At 46.9% G+C, this 20,723-nt stretch overlaps 1 long non-coding RNA gene across 1 annotated transcript in view; it reads left to right on the forward strand.

Annotated features, from left to right (window-relative positions):
- The window catches only part of LOC125396589 (uncharacterized), a 44,399-nt gene extending 29,838 nt beyond the window's left edge, over nt 1–14,561 (forward strand). Inside the window, exons 2-4 of the long non-coding RNA XR_014999170.2 lie at nt 11,487–11,667; nt 12,180–12,262; nt 13,030–14,561. This is a non-coding gene — a long non-coding RNA (uncharacterized LOC125396589). The remainder of the gene's footprint in view (nt 1–11,486; nt 11,668–12,179; nt 12,263–13,029) is intronic.
- The last annotated feature ends 6,162 nt before the right edge of the window (nt 14,562–20,723 follow it).

Below are 20,723 nucleotides of genomic sequence, written 5' to 3' on the forward strand. Positions count from 1 at the left end.
GAAGAACCTGGCTGGGACATCCTTTAGGGGACTGAGCTGAAAAACCTTGCTTAGATGCTCCCTTAAGGGGGTGAACAAGACCAAGCAGAACAGAAGAACCTAGCTGGGATGCTCTCTTAGTGGGGCTGAGCAAGGCTGAGCAAAGCTGAGCAAAAAAACGTAACAGCTTTTTGCCAGAACCAGAGGAGACTGCTATAGACTGCCCCTTTAGCAGAGTGTTCGCAAAAGAAGTAACATCTGGGGGCAGAGAAGAAACAAATAGCCCTGCTAGGATGTTCCCTTTAGAGAACTGAGCAGAGCTCAGCTGTGGCGGCTCTCCAGAAGAGCAAGATTGCTATATACTGCAGGGAGACCATCCCCCACCACACACCAACTTTAGGTAGCCTGGCCTACAAGACAAGTCAGGGCGCCTTCCCACTCCCCCCAACCCCAGGGCTGTCCTGTGGCCGCTCTACCCCTCCAGAGCTGTCTGTTGGAGCTCTCGGTAGCCTGACTTCCTGAAAAGTCGGGATATCTTTGCAGCCCCAGAGCTGTAACACTCACACTCCCCTGCAGAGGGTCCCTGAGCCTTGTGTGAGGCTTCCTTTATGCCAGTTCAGCGGGCACTGGACAAGTGTCAGAGACAGGGAGCCCGCCTCCCAACTTGCACTTCTGTTTTTTCAACACTAATGAAAAAGCCATCATTCAAGACGGAGTCCAGTTAACACCTAAAGTGATACAAAAGGAGAATGGTGGTAATGGAGTCTTCCGCAAAATTACTTTGACCATCACAGCTGCGTGAGAACTAAGACCAGCTCACATAGTACAGGGCCCAAACCACATTTTTCTTGTCTTGATGGTCACTCTTGAACAAACACACTGTCCCCCAGCTCCACTCCTGTACACTGGTGGCTGAGCTGAAAGCATTGCCCATGAGACAGCCACTCATTGATTCCCCTTGCCACAAAATTCACCTGGCCTGCCTAACAATAGCTTTCAAGCCTAGCATGTGGAAGGCCTGCCGTTGGGGCTGGCTGCCTGTGTGGACAGGATACAGCTCTGCTCTCCACCTGTGCCCGGCTGTGCATCCTGTTTACTCGCCATCTTTGAACTACCAGGACCTCAGCCTTAAGTGTGTGAGTGTGTGTGGATGCTCCCCCAGAGGGACTCCCTCTGGCCTGGCACCTCTTTACAGTCCTGGGTAACATGAGGCCTTTCTGTTAAAGGGAAGGCCATGGCCAATTTTCCGTAAGAGCTGTAAAGTTGAGAAGACCTTCCCGAAGAGAGAGAAATAACAAAGCCAGGGTCAGGGCTGTATTCTTTCTCACAGTATTTACTGCCCCACCCCCAGCCCTGCTGTCTTGTCATACCCGGTCACGAAGGAACTAGTCACTTAAGCAAGTTAACAGTACTTCAGATCTCAAGAACCTCCATTTTCATTCCTAACCATGTCTTTTTAAATGAATAATACAGTGACCTTCAGCTTTGTCCTCCATTATGGGAGGTTGATTCACAGAGAATGCTATACTTTCTTAAATTAAGGCGGCTGCTGTCTGTATTCCGTTCAGCTCTAGCATTAGTGTTGTCCCAAGTGTGACATTTATGCTCTTTCGTTTCTTCCTTATAAATAAATATCAAAGGAGGAAGACCAGTGTGAACTCCACAAGGAATAATAAACTACAATAATACGCCATTGATTTTTGTGCATGAGGTCTAAGTGTGTTTTTATGATTGTGTATGTTTATAGCTTTTCACACAAGTGACATGAATTCTGGGCAATTAAAAAGGACATGAATTTCAAGGCATTTAGGAAGAAAATCTGCTCTCAACGCTGTGCATTTTAGCAGGTTGGAACTCCTGATGAAAGCTGTAGATTTTAGATCTCTGCCTTAAGAAACAAGAGCTATTGCTATTTCGTATTGTTTTGCAATGTGATTACTCTTAGACTATATTTGGAGACTTTATTTTGACTGCTAACAGAGATATAACGATTTAATCAGGAGCAGATAGAAAGCCACTTACCCATGGTGTATCCTCCTGTGAGATTTCTCCCACAGAGGCTCCCAGGCTTCAGCTTGAGTCCTGTGAGGTGGAGAGAGGGAGGCATGCCCCCCTCCCCACCCCCGGAAGTGAGAGATACCTGTGAGCCCTGCAGAGTTGCCAAGGACTGTGCAGAGGAGAATCACGTGCCAGCAGCCTTCCAAAGATGGCTTTGGGACTGTCATTGTTCTTAGGAATTCAGTGAGGTAACAGACAGACCCTGTACCACTGGACACTCTGTCCTTCTTGGAGCGGTCTTCTGTTCCCTTCAACTCTCTGGTTGTGATTTCCAATTATTCAACAACATCTAAACACCAACCCTTGAAAAATACCTAAGGCATTACAGAGGAGTAGTCACTTAGGCTCCTCCCCAAAACAAATTCCTATTCCTCTCCTGTCTCCACTATCCTTCAGCCTTTCAGTGGTCAGTGACTGTATCCTAAGACACTTTCCATACGTTCAGACACGGTGTGAAAATCAACAGCAGCTAGATAGAACTCTTCTTAAAAGGTTCTGTTCCCTTTATCTGAATACTCTTTGTGTGTCTTTCTGCAACTGGCTTTCTTCATCCCTTGCATGATGATCTGCCCATATCCACTTCATTTATATTAATTCTTGTGGTATGTCTGTGCTGTAGTTTGCTTAACTTTTCTCCCACTTCAGGGCGTTTGCTTTCCCAGTTTTCTTCTGTTATGAGCCCCTAAAATCTGTGGCTCCTTGGACTCAGGAGTGTTTCTCTAAGTATGTACCCACTGGTGGAACTGCTGGGCTATAGGACACACATATTTTACAAGAAAGTGATAGCTATGTTAAACTCTCCAAAATGGAGATTTCCCTCTATATTCCCACCTGCAGGGAATACAATTCCCACCTGTTTCCCAGCATCCTCACCAACTTTTAATATTACTAGATACTAAAATGTCTATTCCTTTCATAGGTGCCAGACAGCGTCTCATTGCTTTAGTATACATTTCTCTATTTCGAAGGAGACTGAACCACTTTTCATGTTTATTGGCTGTTGGTATTTCCTTCCTGCGGTGTGACTGTTCACTTTCCCCATTTTTCTATTGGGATGTTTGCCCTGTGCAGCATGTGTGTGTGTGTGTGTGTGTGTGTGTGTGTGTGTGTGTGTGTGTGTGTGTTGCATCATATCTGGGATGCTGGTGTGGTGTGGGGGTGTTGTATTTGTGTTGTGTATACACTGCATTGTAACCCCATGTCTGCTGTGCATGTCCTAACCTCACAGATCACATACTGTGTTTTAAATTCATTTATGGTAACTTTTGTCCCCATTGTGTTTGACCTAGGTTTATTCTTCCCATTCCTATTCCTTTACCCGAATTGCCTTGTGAACCCATATGGCACAGTGGTCATTTCATGAGCAGCATACATGGGTGATGGCTCCAAATGACTGTGCTCATTTGAAGCTTAGAGCTGAGGCTGTGCAGTGACTGAGTGCTGGGAGCATCTCATGCAGACGTGGAACAGATCTGTCACCAACATTCATTTCCTCAGCCCCGTGGTAGAACAGCCTGGGCATTGTGTTAGACTTCCGCTGTTGTGACAGGTAATAACTAATACAAAAGACCGAAGGGAGGAATGTTCCTTTTTCTCATTATTTCAGAGAATTCAGTCCATAGTCTTTAGCTGCTTTAGTGAGGCAGAACATGGTGACCAAAGGCACATGTGGAAGGAAACAGCTCAAGAGTGAAGAAGGTATCAGTCAGGTACCTTCTAAGGGTCACCTCCTAACATTTCCAGAATTTTCTCGACAACCACCAGCAGCTTGGAGACCAGGTGAGGAGGACATTTCATATTCAAGCCACAAGAGTGTCAAACTCCTCTTTCGCCAGTGTGTCTCGGTTGAAGGCTGGAAGTCTATATGTAGAAAGGGTGTACAGAAATGATACATACAGTCATTATACACAGGAGGTGTGGGGGGGGGAGGAAAAACCTAGCTCAGCAATTTCCCTGCTGTCTACTTTTCAGAAATTGCTTCCACACTCCCAGGGCTGTATTCCAGGTTTTATTGTGCACTTTAAATTGGGATATATCTCAGCAGTTGCATTTAATTGGGTGATTATTAAAAACCATGAGCAAGTTCAGCTCCCACCTAGAAAATGCTCAGGTGTCCAGCTTGAGTCAGACCACGCTTCCCTCAGTTTTGGTATCCTGCCGGGAGCTGCACAGTGGAGGGGTGAGCATAGGTAGAGCTGTGGGTGGACCTTTCCCCACCGGGCGGGGCTTGGAAGCCACCTTCGCAAGGGCTACCGCAGTGACCCCATCCCCACCCCACATGTGCACACTGCAAATGTTCGCTCTGGTGTCCCTAATTTTTCTACTTCTAATCCTAAATTCGCCTACAGGATAAGTTTAACCCTTATCATTGCCACAACAGAAAGCAGTTCCACAATTACAAGGGTAGGGGATGCTCTGCCCTAACCTGAGGTCTGAGCAAGGGACCTTGTTTCACAGCGATATCGAGTAACGAAAGGTTCTATTATTAACAGCCCACAGACAGGCTCAGAAGAGATCCGAAAGAGGAGTCACTGGCTTCCTGTCAGACTCGGCTGCGTCACCTGAAGGCAGTTTGGGAATCCACTCTCCCACACGTCAGAGTACATGGCACAGACAGAGATGGAATGTCTGTGGTTTAGGAGTGCGTGTGGACATTCTACTTCCACTGACCTGTTTGCCTGGCGATTCTGACATCGAGTTGTACCTTCCCTCATCAGCTTTTCCTCGCTCATTCTGCAGCAGCGAGAGAGGGAGAATGACTTTAGCTTATGTTTTCAGAGGTTCTGGTCCATGGTCAGCAGGCTGCACTGCGTTCTGCCCTGTGAGGAGGTGAACATCGTAGCTGGACACATGGTCCAGCTAATTGACTCATCTCCTGGCATCGGGGGAGGGCAGTGGAATCCATCTGTGTTTGGATTATAGCTGACCACAGCACTAATGTATAATTTAGGCTGCCTGGACATGTGAAAAGCGCAGCATCCATTCAGTTTGCTTTGGGCTTTCATGGCAACATGTACCCATTGTATCTTTAAAGAATTTTAAAGTTACTTCCAACAGTGATATAAGCATGGTTTTTAATTATTGACTTATGCCCAGCCTCATCTTCTTGACTTCTGGTCACAGTCCAAAAGGCAGACAGTTTTGTTTGTTTGTTTGTTTTTAACATAATTTCTTTATTGAATCTTTGGGAATTTCACATCATGCACCCCAATTCCGCTCACCTCCCAGTACCTCCATATCCTCTCCTCCCCTCTGCAGTGTCCTCCCCCAACAAAAATTTTAAAAAAATAAAATTAAAAACAAGCAAACAAATGAACACAAAGAAAAAAAAACAAAAGAAAAAAAAACAAACAAAAGCCGTTTGCTCCTCCATCTTTCTCACCTCTCCAGCACCTCTTCATTCATCCTGGTGACACTGGGAGCTGTGGTGTCACACAGTGCACTCTCTTGTCCAGTCAGCTTTACTTGTAAACGTTCATTGCAACTAGCCTGGTTCAAGGCCTCTGGTTTCTGGTACACCATCATCACTGGATGCTCACCGGAACTCCTCGCAGAATATCTTGCAGCCATCTGAGTCATGGAGGTCCTGTGGTTATGGCTCCACCAGAGCAGTCCCTTCACAAGCCCCAGCAGGTCCTAGGTAGGGTAGATGTTAGGGTGGACAACCCCAGGCCCAGCTGCAGGCCTAGGTGGTAGCTGAACCGGTTGGTCATTCCAGGCCACTGGGGCCACCCCTACTGAGGTGAGGGGCAGAGGCAGCTCCTCTATGCCCATGCAAAGGCAGGCAGTTTTAACCCGTTCTATGTGCATAGCTTCTGGTTTTTAGCTGTACACCTCTAAATAAAATGCTTAGATTCTTATTTGGTCGTTTTCTACCTTTAAATGTCCTGCAGCATTTTCCCGTGCCAGATGCCATCGTTCCTAGCATCCTTCTCCACCACTGTTTTTCTTATGGAGACATCTGATGTCACTGCTGTGCTCAGCCCTTTGTGAGTGATCTGTTTGTTCTTGGGGGAGGGGACTCTGGGGATCCTCTGTGCATTTCTATGACTCAGAAATTTCATAATGACATGTAAAATTTCATACCTAACTCCTTTTTTGGGTGTTTTAAAAAATAACCATTTTAAATAAGTTCTTGTTATTTATTGATATGCTAGAAGCAGGGGAAGGCCCCAGTGTCTTCTCACAGGTGTTTTTTCTGTCTGGAAATCTGCATTATTATTTTTTTGTGCCTTAAAGATTAACTCTTTCACTGCTTTTGGATAAATTGGTGATGGCATACCTTGCTGAAACTCCCTTCCAATCTGTTGTGCTTCATGAATATGTGATTTTACTATCTGGTCACAATTGGAATTTTAGGCTATTATTTTTAAACCTCAAGGAGTTACCTCATAGCCCATGCTGCTCTCTGATTTATAAAATATTCTTCCCCTTGTCTTTTGTTGTTAATGCTTTCTATAACCAGTCTGTGAGTTCACTGATGTTTTCTTCTGTAATCGTCAGTGTAAATTTTTTTATATACATTAGATGTTATCTATATTATCATCTATAGTGATTCAGTTTGGGTCTTTTGAAATGTGTGTCTGTCTGTCTGTGTATGTGCTTGTGTGTATCTGTGTTCTTGTGTGTGTGTGTTAACATTCTGAGCATGCAGAAGGCAGTTAAAGCCTTCTGAGTGCTCACTGTGATGACTTGGGGTCCATTTGATTCATTGCTCTTGTGCGTCCTCCCTTCTCCTTCCTCACTTTGCACGGTAATTGTTCCAGTGGGTACTAGGGACTGTTGTCTGTGTTCTGTTTTATTTTTGAAGACACCACTGCTTCTGGAAGCGCTGTTAATGCTTAGCTCACCCCTGTAATTCTTTATCTGAGCTCCTATTCTCTAAGTGGACTTCTCAAGGAGCAGAAAACACATCTGGCTAATTTGGGGATCACTAGAGTGCTGGATTGGAGCTCCGTAGATGTTTGTTGAGTGGTGCCGCCTTATTGGTAATGGAGACTACAGGTAAATGTGTGTTTCTGAAATCTTCGCAGGGAAGGGCAGTTTGCCCTGCAGGACATCTTCCTTTCAAGCTGCAGCTCTTCGGGAGCTGTTAACATTAGCGCCTGCCCTGCCTTTGTGGCAGGGAACACTTCACAAGAATGCTGTCACGCCTTGTTCTATTAGGATCAGTCTAAAAGTCACTCGGGGGAGTTTATTCTTGGTGATTTGTCCTGGTTGTTTTCTAATCTGCTCTCAATGTGAAAAATTATTGTGGAATGATGGAAAAAGTCTTTCCAGCCATCTATCCTTTTGTTTAATTTCTGCGCAGTTTAGTTCTCACAAGGGCCCTTAATCCAGTGTATAATTATGAAGACAATGGATGCATTTTAAGGTTGAGTTTCTTCACTATTTTTCTTTCTCAAAGCATACAGAATTGTATCATATGTTGACTTTATCTTTCAAAGATTCAGAAACTGAGAAATTAGAAAGTCAAAATATGTCCCACCCCTGACTTCGAAAGGCCCCAGTAGGTCCAGTACCTTGGAACCTGACTGCCCAGGGTGCAGCCATTCTCCTGCCAACTGTGCGCTCGTAGGCAAGAAACTCAGACTCTTCAAGCCTAGTCGTCCTGTCCACAAAGAGCTGTCATCATAGTGTCTCCTCGGGTTGTTGGGCCGTAAGACTGGCTGTTAGGAAATGCTGTAGTCTTCTCTCGTGAGTGCTGCGAAAGCTTTGCTGCGAGCTCGGATGCGGGCAGACAAAATAAAAATACCGTCTTGCTCCATCTTTCAGCGTTTTATCCAGTCTACCATTTCCAAGGAGGAAAACCCATTTATAAACAGTCACTGTGTTAGTGACAGTGCTAGTATGCTGTGGTTTAGAAGCCAGTTGAGCACTGAGGGAAACGAAGCCTTCCTGGCTGCCTTCGGGTCCTCAAAGCCGTGGTGGCATCAGCTGCATGCTGACCTCACTGGGTCGCGGTCAGCAAATGTCCATACTGGGATCCTGACCTGGGATCTCACTTTTAGTCAAATCCTATAGTTTCTTCCATTCAACCTCAGATTCTGCCTCTCCCCACTGCCAAGGGACTGCTAGGGAGCTTGCTTGGAAACCGTCATTTCGTGGGACACTTTCACACCATCCGTACAGCTTGCAGCCTTACTGAGTTCCTTTCTAACTTAACACCCCCATTGTCTGTAGCATTTCAGTTCCACAGACGTCTGGGGTGTATAGAATAGTCTCAAGTCGTTAGAGACGAACTTGATTTACCATTTCTTTTCGGTTGTTCAGGCTGCCTGTGTCCTTATTAGTGTTTGGACATTTTCCATTTAGCGTCATCTGCCTGGGTTGTTGTCATTCTCACGTCTCATGGCTCAGCTATTAAGAGCATAAGTCATTGAAATAGTTTAATCAGCAGTGCATGACTGGCTGTGTTTTGTACATAGAAGACTTGGCTAATGGGCTTTTGAACTTTATGTTGACTTATTTCTTAATTTAGTCATTGTGCCGGCTACTTTTATGTCAACTTGACACAAGTTAAAGTCATCTGGAAAGAGAGAACCTCAGTTGAGAAAGTATCCGCAACAAATTGTTCTGTGGATAAGGCCTTGGTGCATTTTGTTGATTGATGTTTGGTGTGAGAGGGCCCAGCTCGCTGTGTGCCACCCCTGGGCAGATAGTTTCTGGTTGTATCTGAAAGCAGAGTGAGCAAGCCATGGCAAGGAAGCCAGTAAGCAGCATTCCTTCATGTTTCCTGCTTCCATTCCTGCTGCAGGTTCCTGCCTTGTGTTTTCGCTCTGACTTTTCTTCATGACGGACTGTAGTTGGGACGCGTAAGGTCCCTTTATTCCCCAAGTTGCTTTTGGTTGTGGATTTTATCACAGCAATGGAAACCCTAAGTGCACCAGTTAACTTGGGCGACCGAATGCTGTCCTTGGGGGGCTTTTATGCGGTGTCACGTCCTAGCTGTGTCTGTTTCTAGTTGAGGGTTTGTCAGAGTCACAGGGAGATGAGGCACATGAGTCCAAAATCCACATCTCATCGTTACCATTAGACTTACTCTCAATCTAAACCAGTCCTGGGCTACAGCAGGAGATTGGCAACTGTCAAAAGGGCATCGGAGGCACACACATACCCCACCTTCCACTCTGGAGAACCAGCACCCTGCAGGTTTGCATGGCAGTGGTTCTGTGGGCGTCTGAAGAGGTGGCTTCGGTTGTGCAGGCCACGCTCCACCAAACAGCAGCCTGAGTAATGAAAATGACTTGTTGTGAGATTGAAGATTAAGGAAAGGTACACTGTGACCGGTCACAATTTCTAAACAAATCTCCCTGACTGATTGGGACCTGACATTGCCAAAGCTGCTGCTATTACTGAACATGTGGGGAAAACAAGCCCAGACAAGCCGGTGAGGTTTGGAATGCTTGCCTTAGAGTTGCCAGTTCTCTCCAGAGCTCAATGGGCGGGCGTGAAGGCAGGTAAGCTGCTCTTAAACTGTGCCCACCATGTCACCTAACAGCCCCTGCTGTACTCAAGTCACAGCAAGGCTCTGGTAGTTAGCAAAACAAAGGGTCCTTTAGCCATGTGTAGTGGTGGATTTTTCCAGCTCTTCAGACATTATCTCTTATAAGTCCTTAGCTGTAAGAAGCAGAGAAAGAACATTTCTTTTAAATTTAGCAAGGAACATTTCTGTGCATATGTGCTCTGCCACATCTACACTTAGGTGGTAATAGAAATACCATGGAAAAGCAAACCATAGGCTTTTAGCACCATGGGCTTGGGCTTCCTTCTCTCATCCCTCCTGGGGAGATGGTTAGGAGAATGAGGGATGTCTTCAGTCTGAGTTGATAAGCTTGCTTGCAATAAAATGTCAGTTCTTTTTTAGGCTTAGTATCACACTATAATAAATGTGAGTGTAAGCAATTGTGCGAGCGCTTTCTAAGCACTGCTTCCATCCACGATCATCCGCATTATTTTACGTGGTAAATGCCAGTGAAAGCTGATGAGGAGGCAGCGCCATTTGCGTGTTGTGCATTACTCAGTGTGGAGTCCAGCAGGCTTGCTCAGTGGCCAGAGAAACAGATTCGGTCTCCTAGATCCCACAGTGACTCTCCCCAGACTAGGAGAGCAGATGTCTTTAAAATGGGTATGAGATAAGAATTCAACAGTCTGGCTACCACAAGCTGGACATGCCAGGGAAGTAAGCGTCTTTGCCATTTTAATAGGCTCTTATTTTAGGATGCTGCTCCTTTGTTGTCCTGGTATAAGTGAGAACCATATCAATTAAGACATACCCAGCCAATTATGACTGTAATTATTCAGCCACAAATAAGGCTGCACTTCTGGATTCTAGAGCCATGCATGTGCAGACAAGCCCTCAGGCAGAGAAGTGCCTGAATTTTAAAGTCCCCCTCATGCCTCACGTGCGTGCATGATGCACGGTTACATTCACGTATGACTCAGCCTTGCGCGTGAGCCCTGTCATCTCCGTATGACGTAGTCATGCCAACCCTCTGTGTGCGTGTGCTGGGCAGGTTTTAAAAGCTGGACTGACTCTCTCTCTCTCTCTCTCTCTCTGTCTCTCTCTCCACACTGATTCCCCAGGCCTGTACACACCCCCTCTAATAAACTCCTAAGCGGGTTTGTTGCGTGTTTTGTGGTTCCTTCTTACTCGTGCCAGGTAATTTCAATGACAGGATGTATGGTTTTAAAAACATTGATTATCAAGAAATTGTCGTGGAAGAAATGCAGAACTAAATAATGGGCATGGGGAGCTGAGGAAGCCCTGAATGAATGTGTTCTTCACAAGAGCACCACTATGTCAAGGAACTGGTGCCTCAGACCCCTTGGGAACAGACAAAACCTTCCTTGAGGTGAGGCTCAAAGGAAGCCTTCCTGTGATCTGAGTTCAGATGTTGGCAGTGTGTGCAGCAACCTCCGCTGTGAATGCAGCCCGAGACTCCTCCTCTGAGACCTCCAGCTGAGGCTAGCTAGCTCCTCCCTCTCTGCTACCTCCAGCTGAAGCTAGCTAGCTCCTCCCTCTCTGCTACCTCCTGCTGAGACTAGCTAGCTCCTCCCTCTCTGCTACACATAGTGGTGCAGTGAGGCTGGTGGTTACTGTGTGATCTGTGCTGCTCCAGCAGAGCTCGGCCCATCTGATCCCAGCTTGTCTGAGTCTGTGTCTGTGTATCTGTCCTTTTCTCATTTCCTTGCCACCACCCCCCGACCAGATTTCCAGGACCGAGCCATGCAGGACTCAGATGGTGGGTTCTGGTCACCTGGACCCAATCCCAGCTCTACTTTGCCAGTGGTACCAAGCTAGTCACTCAACATCTCTCTGCCCCAGCCTCTTCTGTAAACGGGAAAACCAAGACCTCCCCACATGCTTGTTAAGAGAGCCCATGCATATGAAACAATACATACTCTACATGAAATAAATACCAACTTGTAGAATTTTTATACTTTAGGCATTAAGAAAATATTTTACAACTGAAATATCAAAAGAGGTGGAGACACGGAGAGATTCTTGGGCTTTAAAAGATGAATTCCAGTATAGAATGTGGCCCATCTGATAATCAGATGCAGTGACACTAGACTGCGCCCATTCAGACATATGCACTTCTGATTCGCCTGGGAAGATGCTTAAAGGTACCAAGAGTTTTGGTGTGTGTGTGTGTGTGTGTGTGTGTGTGTGTGTGTGTGTTATTATAATAAGTTAATCCTCATTCCTTTCTTCCTGTCTCTGTCAGCGTGCTGCTTTCTCTTATGCTATGGTCTGTAAATGTATTTCTCTTCCTAATTTGGCTCTGTTTTTAGATCTAGCTGTGAATTCTTTATTCTCTCACATAGACATATGACAGTGGGGGAAGAGAGCATGCATATTTCCTAAGTTTTCGCAAGAAATCTGTCTTACTGTCTCCAGAGAGCGGAAATTTAGCAAGGAGCACCCAGTAGCAGTAGTCTCAACTCCCTTCAAACTGTATTCAGTAGCATGTTCAGTATGCCACACGCGCCAATCAGATATTTGTCATGAGTGCAGTGAAGGCTTCAAAGGTGCAAGATGGGATGGACTAGTATGTGCAGAGAATCTACATCTTGGGATTCTTTGGGCGCCATCTTTTATGGAACCTCACCACATTCTCTGCATTTTTGTCATGCAGGCCCTGGAACCCTCCATAGCGTGGCTAGACGGCCCTAGGAATCGCATTTCTGTGGGCAGCCCTAACCAGCCACCGCCACAAAGGTGAGTATAAATCCCAGCTCCTTTGCTGTGGGGCTGTAGCATTCTGGGGCATGCAGTTTGAAGTTACCCAGAGTTCCCTCTGTGATCCAGCAGCAGCCTTCCGTGTGTGGCTAATGTAATGAGATCCCCTTTGCTGCCTAGCCACCACCTCCTGCCCTTGTCTCTCTTCTCAGTTCCCCGGCACCTTCCACATCTCAACCAACCACTCACTGCCAAGTGCCTGGTTCTGGGTCTTTTGGGGGGTCTTCCAACCCAAAATGGTTTGTACACTTTTCCAAGGCAGAAGTCTAAATTTAGTTGTCCAAAATCACTGTGCACCCTGAGTTGGGCAAACATTTGGAGCTAAGCTCATGGTGAAGGCATACCTATTAGAATGTCACCCTTTGGAGGAGTGGATTAGGGCCATGGCCACGTGTTCCCTTTCTCGTTCGTCCTCCTGCAGTGCAGCATGGCCAGTTTGTATTAGAGCACACTGCACTACGCTCACTGTGAACGTGTGTTTCTGAGCATGGCTAGGCCCCAGTGACTGCGCCTACCTGCTTTATTTCTTCTGGGTGGGTGGGCAGGTGGGTAATTGGTTGGTTGGTTGGTTGGTCGGTTGGTTTGGTTTCTTGAGACCGGGGCTCACTCTGTAGTCCAGACTGGTCTGGAATACATTGTATAGTTCAGGTGAACCTCAGACTCATAGACGTCTCCTTCCTCAAGCCGCCTGAGTGCTGGGATTCCAAGTGTGAGCCCCCATACTGAGCCTTCTCTTCTATTTACAGGCCTCCCAGATGGAAGCTGTTTTCTAGAACCAGCCCAAGTAAGCCAGCCACCACTCTGGTCTGAGAAAACCCTGACCTCCCGTATTCCCCACTAGTGGGGAAACTCAGTTCTACCTTAAATTACCTTAAGAAAATCAGCGTGCTCCTTGTCGCCCCTTCCAGCACGCCAGTCTGTCCCTTGGCAATCTGAGGCCCAAACGACACATCCAGCTAGGCCACTGTCATCTCCTTCCTTGCTTCATGTCATCATCTCTGGGTGCCAAAACACAGTACACCAACAGAAGCTATGCGACTCTGTTTCAGAGCAGATTAGCTTTGGAGAAAAATGCAATCCTGGCAGAAGACAATTAATTCATTTGATTCCATACACGTGGTGCCCTTTCTACCTCACTCATAGGCAATTCCTCAAGAGTGTCTTATTTTTGTTTTTAAACTCATGCAGTCTTTGGGCTGTATAGCAGTTTGTGCTCAGCAACAAGAACCCAGACAAAGAAGCCATGGCCATGTTCTTATTTACAGAGGTTGCCGTATGAGAAATTAATGCCTGCTGTTGCTCAGTAATTAGGAAAATTTAGGGCCCTAGTGCTCCAACATCTCCCATTTAAGGTTGTATGTTATCTGTGTTTTCATGAGAATTTGTTGGATTTCTGTCATTAATAACAGGCATAAACCCGGCAAACAGCGAGACATGGTTACATTTAATCAATTGCTATTTGTATTCATTATGCATGTCCTCCATTTTGAGTCATGAAAAATTGAAAGGCCATTGCCAACAGAAAGAGGATCATGGATTACAAAGGATGTAACAAGAGCAGAAGTGCTATTAATTGGTCAATTGTGCCTGTCAGCCCATTTAAAGTGATTAAGGCGGAAAGATTAGAAAGGACATGGATGTGCTTGGGAGCAGGAGCTCAGGAACACTGGGGACCCCTTCAGTCCTCAGTGCCCAGAAGAAAACAACAGAACCAAATGATGTTTATTCCAATTTCATTCAACAAATAATGGATGAGCACCTTCCATGTGCCTTAGGCTGTGGTGAACCCAGCAGAAAGCAATGTAAATGCAGCCTGTGACCTCAGGGTGACATTCCAGTGTGTTCAGAACAGATCGGTGTACAGTGCAGTTCCCATAGTGTAAGCCACAAAACCCAGCAGGGGGCCAGGAGCACAGTGATGGCCGGGGAGAAGGAGTCTGGAAGTAGTGTCTGAAGAGAGGTTAAAGTGAAGGATGCGAAGGTCTGTGTCCATCACCCCCCGTCTCCTTCCACCATTCAAGAAAGAAGGACAATTTCTGTATTGATAGCTCCTAAAATATGAGATGGCGTTCCTCGGGATCTCAGATTTCACATTGGTGAGGAAGGGAAGCACGAGGCAGGTTTAATCTTTATTTGGGCTGGTGTATGGCCCCACCCTCCCTCATGATGCTGGGCGGCAGCAGTGGCCCACAGCGTGGTCAACTACATCACCACGAATGCACATGGATGTTCTGAGCTTTCTGGACACAGCTTTCAATAAATCCCATGAGATACTCAACACTTTCCTAAAAGTAGTCTCTGTGTGGGAGAGCTCATGAAGTGTTAGGCTAGTGAAGTTTTCTGAGCATAGGTAAGACAGGAGCCAGGAGTCCTGTAGGTTGTGTGTACTAAAAGTATTCTTGGGACATTCTTAACCTACCCTGTTTTATTGGGATGTAACCCCATCACAAGCTGACATAGAAGGCTTTGTTTTTGTTTTGTTTACTTATGGGATTAGGTGAAACACAGCCCAATGGATGGCTCCCAAGACAAGAAATCTCACCCTATCGATTTTCTTGTGTGGACCCTTCTTTCGTAGCAATTTGGTTCAGGTAAACTGGTGGCCGCTTTTGCCACTGTAACTGTGTGCTTCCACACTCTTGCTTCTCATTCACACCACCCTTTCACCAGCTTTTGGCTTGTCCCACCTTCAGGCTTGCCTTGTCCCTGCATCTGCACATATGCTGTCTGGGATCCATGGAAACCCAGTCCTCAGTGCCCCAGCCACCTCCTCAGGGAGCCCTTGCCACCAGGGCTCCATGCCCAGGTCCTCAGCAAACTTCACTTTGCTCTAATTAGCGCATCTATTACAACCTGAGTTAGATGCTGTCAGCGAACCTACTTCTCAGCATCTTCTACACTGCAGTCTGAGTGCACTGAACTCCAGTGTGTGTTGCTCACATGCAGTGTTGCATCCATACGCCCACAGCAGTGACTGCACCGTGGAGGGCCTGAAGGAGCTGGCGTGGGTAAATGAAGGACCATGTCAAGAAAAAAGCATGGGCTACTGGGTTTATGCTTTTTGTACAGAGAGCTATTTAAATGTTCCCCTGAGAGCCACATGGAAGAAATAGGTGTTTATTCTGACCAGTGTTCTCTGTGGTGACCAGGCAGCATCACAGCACAATTTATTAGCATACATTTCTAACCCCCATACCATGCCTTCTTAACATATGAATTTACTTCTACTGACTAAAGTGCCGGGGCACTGTCTTCACAAGATGAGCAAACCCAGCTGAAGCCTAGTAATTGAGTACCCAGCACCCCTGCTGTGAGGACTGGCAGGCTAGGACTCCTTGCTTTGTCAGAGCCTCTGGGTGGTGTGGCAGAAGGAGGTGGTATGGCAAGATGTCCAGAATTCCAAGTGCTTTGCAGCTGTCTGCTGCTTATGACTCACAGCAAACTTGTGAGCTTGTCTTGTGCTGAAGATGCCAGATGGAGGAGGCCATGATGCTTAGCTACTAGCAAGAGCTGGTTGTCATTAGGAGTTGTTCTGTACCCACCCGTACCTTAGAATCATTGGAACCAAGTCCCTGCCTCAGGTCAACTGAGTCAGGACTCTGGGACAGGGATTTCACATCTCTCCAGAATGTTTTGAGTTCTAAGCTCTGCTCTTAGGCAGCCATGTTGAGCCCCATAGGCCTGTTAGAAAAATGGCTGCATAAAGGCCAAATCCAAACAGCAGCAGAAGGGTGGCCTTAGTGGACGGCAGGTGTGAGTCAGCAGTGGGGACATTTCTCCTTAGTGTGGACCTGCACACAGAAAGCAGGGTTTCCAGCACTCTCAGACTGCTTGTGCAGCAGGTAAATATTGCACTTGCCCATCGCCCACCCCTCAAGGACTACTTTTAAAATTGCACATAGCATTTATTAAACAATTATTTTCCCTGTATGGGGCCAAATGAGTGATTATGGTTTTCTTATACGCCATGTGTTGAATGTTGAACGCTTAATCAAATAAAGAATTCTTATTAAGACATAGTCTTTCCTAATTAGGGAAGCAAGTGGGTCCACAGTATGGCCGTCAAAGAGAAGGGCTCGGCTTGCACTTGGAAGCTGTTTTGAAAGCATGGGGCATCTCAGTGTCAGTGAGAGTGCTCTGAATCTCTCCACCTGGACTGTCTGCACCTTGGGAAAGTTTAGACCTGGGGTAAGGTACAGTCTTCTAGGTAAAACTGAATTTGTTATTCAGTTGACAATGAGTTGGTTGGCCAAACAAGCTAGGGCCCCAGGAAGACCACCTCAGTACAAGTGGCCCCTGAGGAAGACCTGCCGGTCTATAGCTCTCAAGACCATGCTCTTCCCTATGAAGTACAGTTCTGCATGCAGAGCTGTCTGCATGCTGCAGTCACCCAGAACTTGAAACATGCCTGTGCCTGAGATGCTTGGGCAGAAAGTGAGCTAAGGATGGTGCTGAAACTGGTCTGTGTTTGGAAGAACTCGAGTGAATATCACATGCAGCCAGGCTGGGAAGTACTGGTGTATTCAGGTGAGTGACTGAAACAGACAACAAGGGAAGTCACTCTGATGGCATGTACCCCAAGCTCCAGTTCTCTACACCTCTCTACGTATCAGCAAAGGGCAAGGACCCCAAAGAGAGCTTCAGTGGAAAGGATGAACCTATGTCCAGGAAAACACCCTGTCCTTTTGTTGACTTCTTAATTCCTGACTCTGCAGAAAAGGCACAGAACATGACCAAATAGCCAGAGGGTGCAGACTTCTTGTTTCTACACACACTTGGCTCTCTGTTCCCTCCCTCCTAGAGTAAGTGATAGGAGAAGCTGCTTGGAAATGAATGCTTGAGACTCAGCGACTAAGCCAAAGTGAGCCTGTGCAGTTGGATCCGGAGCGTGCCTGAAGCGGAGCTTGGGAGCTTCAAGGCAACACATACTGGGGTCTGGGTTAACTGCAGAGCCCCATACTTGTCCCCAAACTACTTATGTGATGTCACACTCCATCTTTTCCAGAACTCCTGGAACAGCAGTGTTGGGAAAACACCCAAGAGCTCAGCTGAGCTGGGATAGCTGTTGAGCAGAAAGTACACGGCAAGCTGGGATGGAGGTGTGAGGGGGGGAGGTGCTTATGTTCCGTGTGGCTAGCCTCTCACACTCTGAGCTTCATGCCCAGTGTGCTGAGGAGCGTCTGCAGGCGGTGACCCCTCACACAGAGGCTGAGAGTGAGGGCATGGAGCAGAGCAAAGGTGCTGTGGTCTGGCAGGACAGGTCATGTTCGCCCCAAAAGCCAAGCATGCCTCCAGAATCCATCAGCTGGCATCTGGATTTCTGTGGGCAGAGTCCAGAGTGACTTCCCACCTTGCCCTTCTCCCTTGAGGCCACTGTTCTGTCAAAGCCGTCCTCTTTTTTGGTGACATTGCCTTGTTTATACTGATTTTTTCTCATTACCACCAGAGGGAAAGCTAGAAGGTGAGGAGGAAGGGGTGACTAGGGAAGAGGAGCAAGGAGGCCCCTTGTGCTTAACTGAGCATGGGGAGACACTGGTGGTCAAAGACCAGATGGCCTCATGTGTGCTCCCAGATGGCTGTCCCCAGCCTGCTGACCTTCCTTACACCTACCATGGAAGCAGGGTGCTGCAGTAGCCCTGGCATCATATTCTTATGTAGTCATACTGGAAAGTCCGAGGGAGCAGCCAGCTTCCCCTCACCGTCCCCTAATCACTGAGGAAAAAGTTTCCAGAAACAACTTGTCCTGACTTTGCAACAAAGGAGGGGATTGACCATTATTTGATACCTTCCTACATAGCTGTAAGTAACCTGGGCAGCTGGCTCTGCTTTAGTCTCTCTCTGCCATCCCCTGTAAAGGGGGGTTCTTCTCCGTCTGGTCCTCTACCTCTCCTTAACCTGTCGCCTGCCATCTGTGGAGGCTGCTATCACTGGGTCTTACCCTTGCCCTTGGTAGTAATTACTTTTCTTATCACTGTGACAAAATGCCTGACCTGAACCATTTAAACGAGTAAAGATTTCTCTTGGTTTCAGTGGTGCCGATACTTCACAGGGAGGGGTGTAGTGAAGCAGAGCAGTTTGCTTGTGATGGGCTGGAAACCGAAAGGGCATCCAGGAAGGAGTCCCTGGTGACCTGCTTCCTGGATCCAGGCCCCACCTCCTATGTCTCACCACCTCCCCATAGCACCTAGCACCATCATGTTAGGACCCCCTCATGCTCTAATCACCTCTGGGAATTCTCTCCTACACACAGGCATGTCTCACTAGTGCTCAATCAGGTAGACATGACTAACCATCACCAAGCTCAAGGAGACGGCTCAGCTAGCTGCTAAATATCAAACAAGCATGAGGGTTTGAGTTTAACCCCCAGATCTTGTGGGAAGCAGGAGGAGGAGGAAAAAGAGGAGGTGGGGAAGCAGCAGCAGCTGCAGGTATATGCAGACCTGGTGCTGAGGAGGAGACAAGAGGGCCCCTGGAGCTCACTGCCCTGCCCATCTTCAACAGCTAGTGGGTTTCGGGCACAGTGAGAAACCCGGTCTATAAAGTGGAGACTGAGGAGGAATCAACCTGACATGAACACATACACATGAGTCATACACGTGTATGTGCAAGAGCCAGTTATATTTTAAGTTTTAATTACTGTGCCTAAAAGATCCAGAAAACAAAACTGCCTCTGATCTGCAAGCCTCTTGCTCAAGGACAGACCATTCCTGAAATGCTGGAGGCTTTGTTCACTGGGATAACAAGCCACGTGTTTCCACTCCCCTAAACAAGTTTGGTCCATCTGCACCGAATGTGCTTGACCACATGTGGGTGGGAGGTTCACAGGCAGGAAATATGTCAGGATATATGCTTGTCCCTGACTGGATGTAGGCTGGAGGTACATCAGGATGTATGCTTGTCCCTGATTGGACCTGATGGGAATGCAATGAATTTGTTTTCCTTCTTAAGCTGCTGCAACCCATGACTTGGGGTCATTTCCCAGGAACCTGGGTATGGATCTGACAAGAGCCCATCTACCTGACCAGTATTTAATTAATGCTAGCTTCCAGTATTTGGCTTTAACTATGGTAGTGGTCTTATTCTTGATCAGTGGGATTAACATATGCACACAGATACACAGATTAACCGTTGTTTTTTTAGACTGTAGACTGAGTTCATGTTCCAGAGGGAAATACAGGGATACGGAGGATGTTCTTGATAGGTTTCTGCTGCGGTAATAAACGCCATGACCAGAGCAACTCGGAGGAAAGGGTTTGTGTGAGCTTCTGACTCTCAGGTCACACTCCATCACAGAGTGAGGTCAAGGCAGGAACTGAAGCAGAAGCCATGGAGAAATGCTACCTGATCCTCATGGCTTGCTCGGCCTACTTACTTGCTTAAAAAAATAATTTATCTGTTTTCATTCTCTGTATATGGGTGTTTGGTCAGCATGTATGCCTGTGCATCACATACATGTAGTGCCCAAAGAGACCAAGAGGAGGAGGCATCAGATTCTTGCCTGTAATTGGACTTGTAGATGCCTGTGAGCCAACATGTGGGTTCTGGGAATTGACTATAAGTTCTAAGGGAGAACAGTCAGTGTTCTTAACTGCCGAGGTTCTCCTGTCCCTCGGCCTGCTTTCTTATACAACGCAGGACCACCTCTCCACAGGAGTGGACTGAGCCCTCCCACTTCAATTAATCAATCAAGAAAATGTTCCCCAGATGTGCCTACAGGCCAGTGTGATGTGGGCATTTTTAAGTTGAGGGTTCCCTCTTTCCAGATGACCCTGCCTTGTGTCAAGTTGACATTAAAAACTGGCAGCCCAGAGGAACCTAAAGAAGGCCACTGCCTCTCTAAGAAAGAGAGGGACCACAGAAGGCTGCTGCCTCTCTAAGAGAGAGGAACCAACAGAAGACCCCCACCTCTCTCTGAGAGAGAAAGTGAACTACATAAGGTAGCTGCTCTGAGAGAGGGACCCACAGAAGGCTTCCGCCTCTCAGGAGTGCTGCTTGCTCTGACTCATTCCAGCATTTTAACATTTTATTGTTTACTCCTACATAGCACGTGTCCCCTAAAGATGAAGATATTCTTATGCCTGACACCCCAGACAAATATTAATCCAACAATATCATCCAATTTGGAACTTTTGCTTGAAAGGAACTTCCCTGTTAGTCCCTGGCATTTGCTTGTGCTTTGAAGCTGGCAGACACTTTGATCTAAACCCACAGGAGGCTGTTGATACTGACCTCTTCTAGGCAGGAAAATAGGATCCAGAGAGGTAAGTGGTTCACCAAGGTCACACAGCCAGTGAGTAACAAAGACGATCCCAGTCTACATAATTACTATGACATTACAGTTTATTCTAAACAATATCTGTCCAGAACTTAGACCCCAAACACTTAACACCATCCCACACACATTCACACACACACACACATGCACACAGTGTCCCTTCCC

The sequence above is a fragment of the Myodes glareolus genome, chromosome 22 (genome assembly GCF_982192425.1).
Source record: "Myodes glareolus chromosome 22, mMyoGla1.1, whole genome shotgun sequence".
NCBI lineage: Eukaryota > Metazoa > Chordata > Mammalia > Rodentia > Cricetidae > Myodes > Myodes glareolus.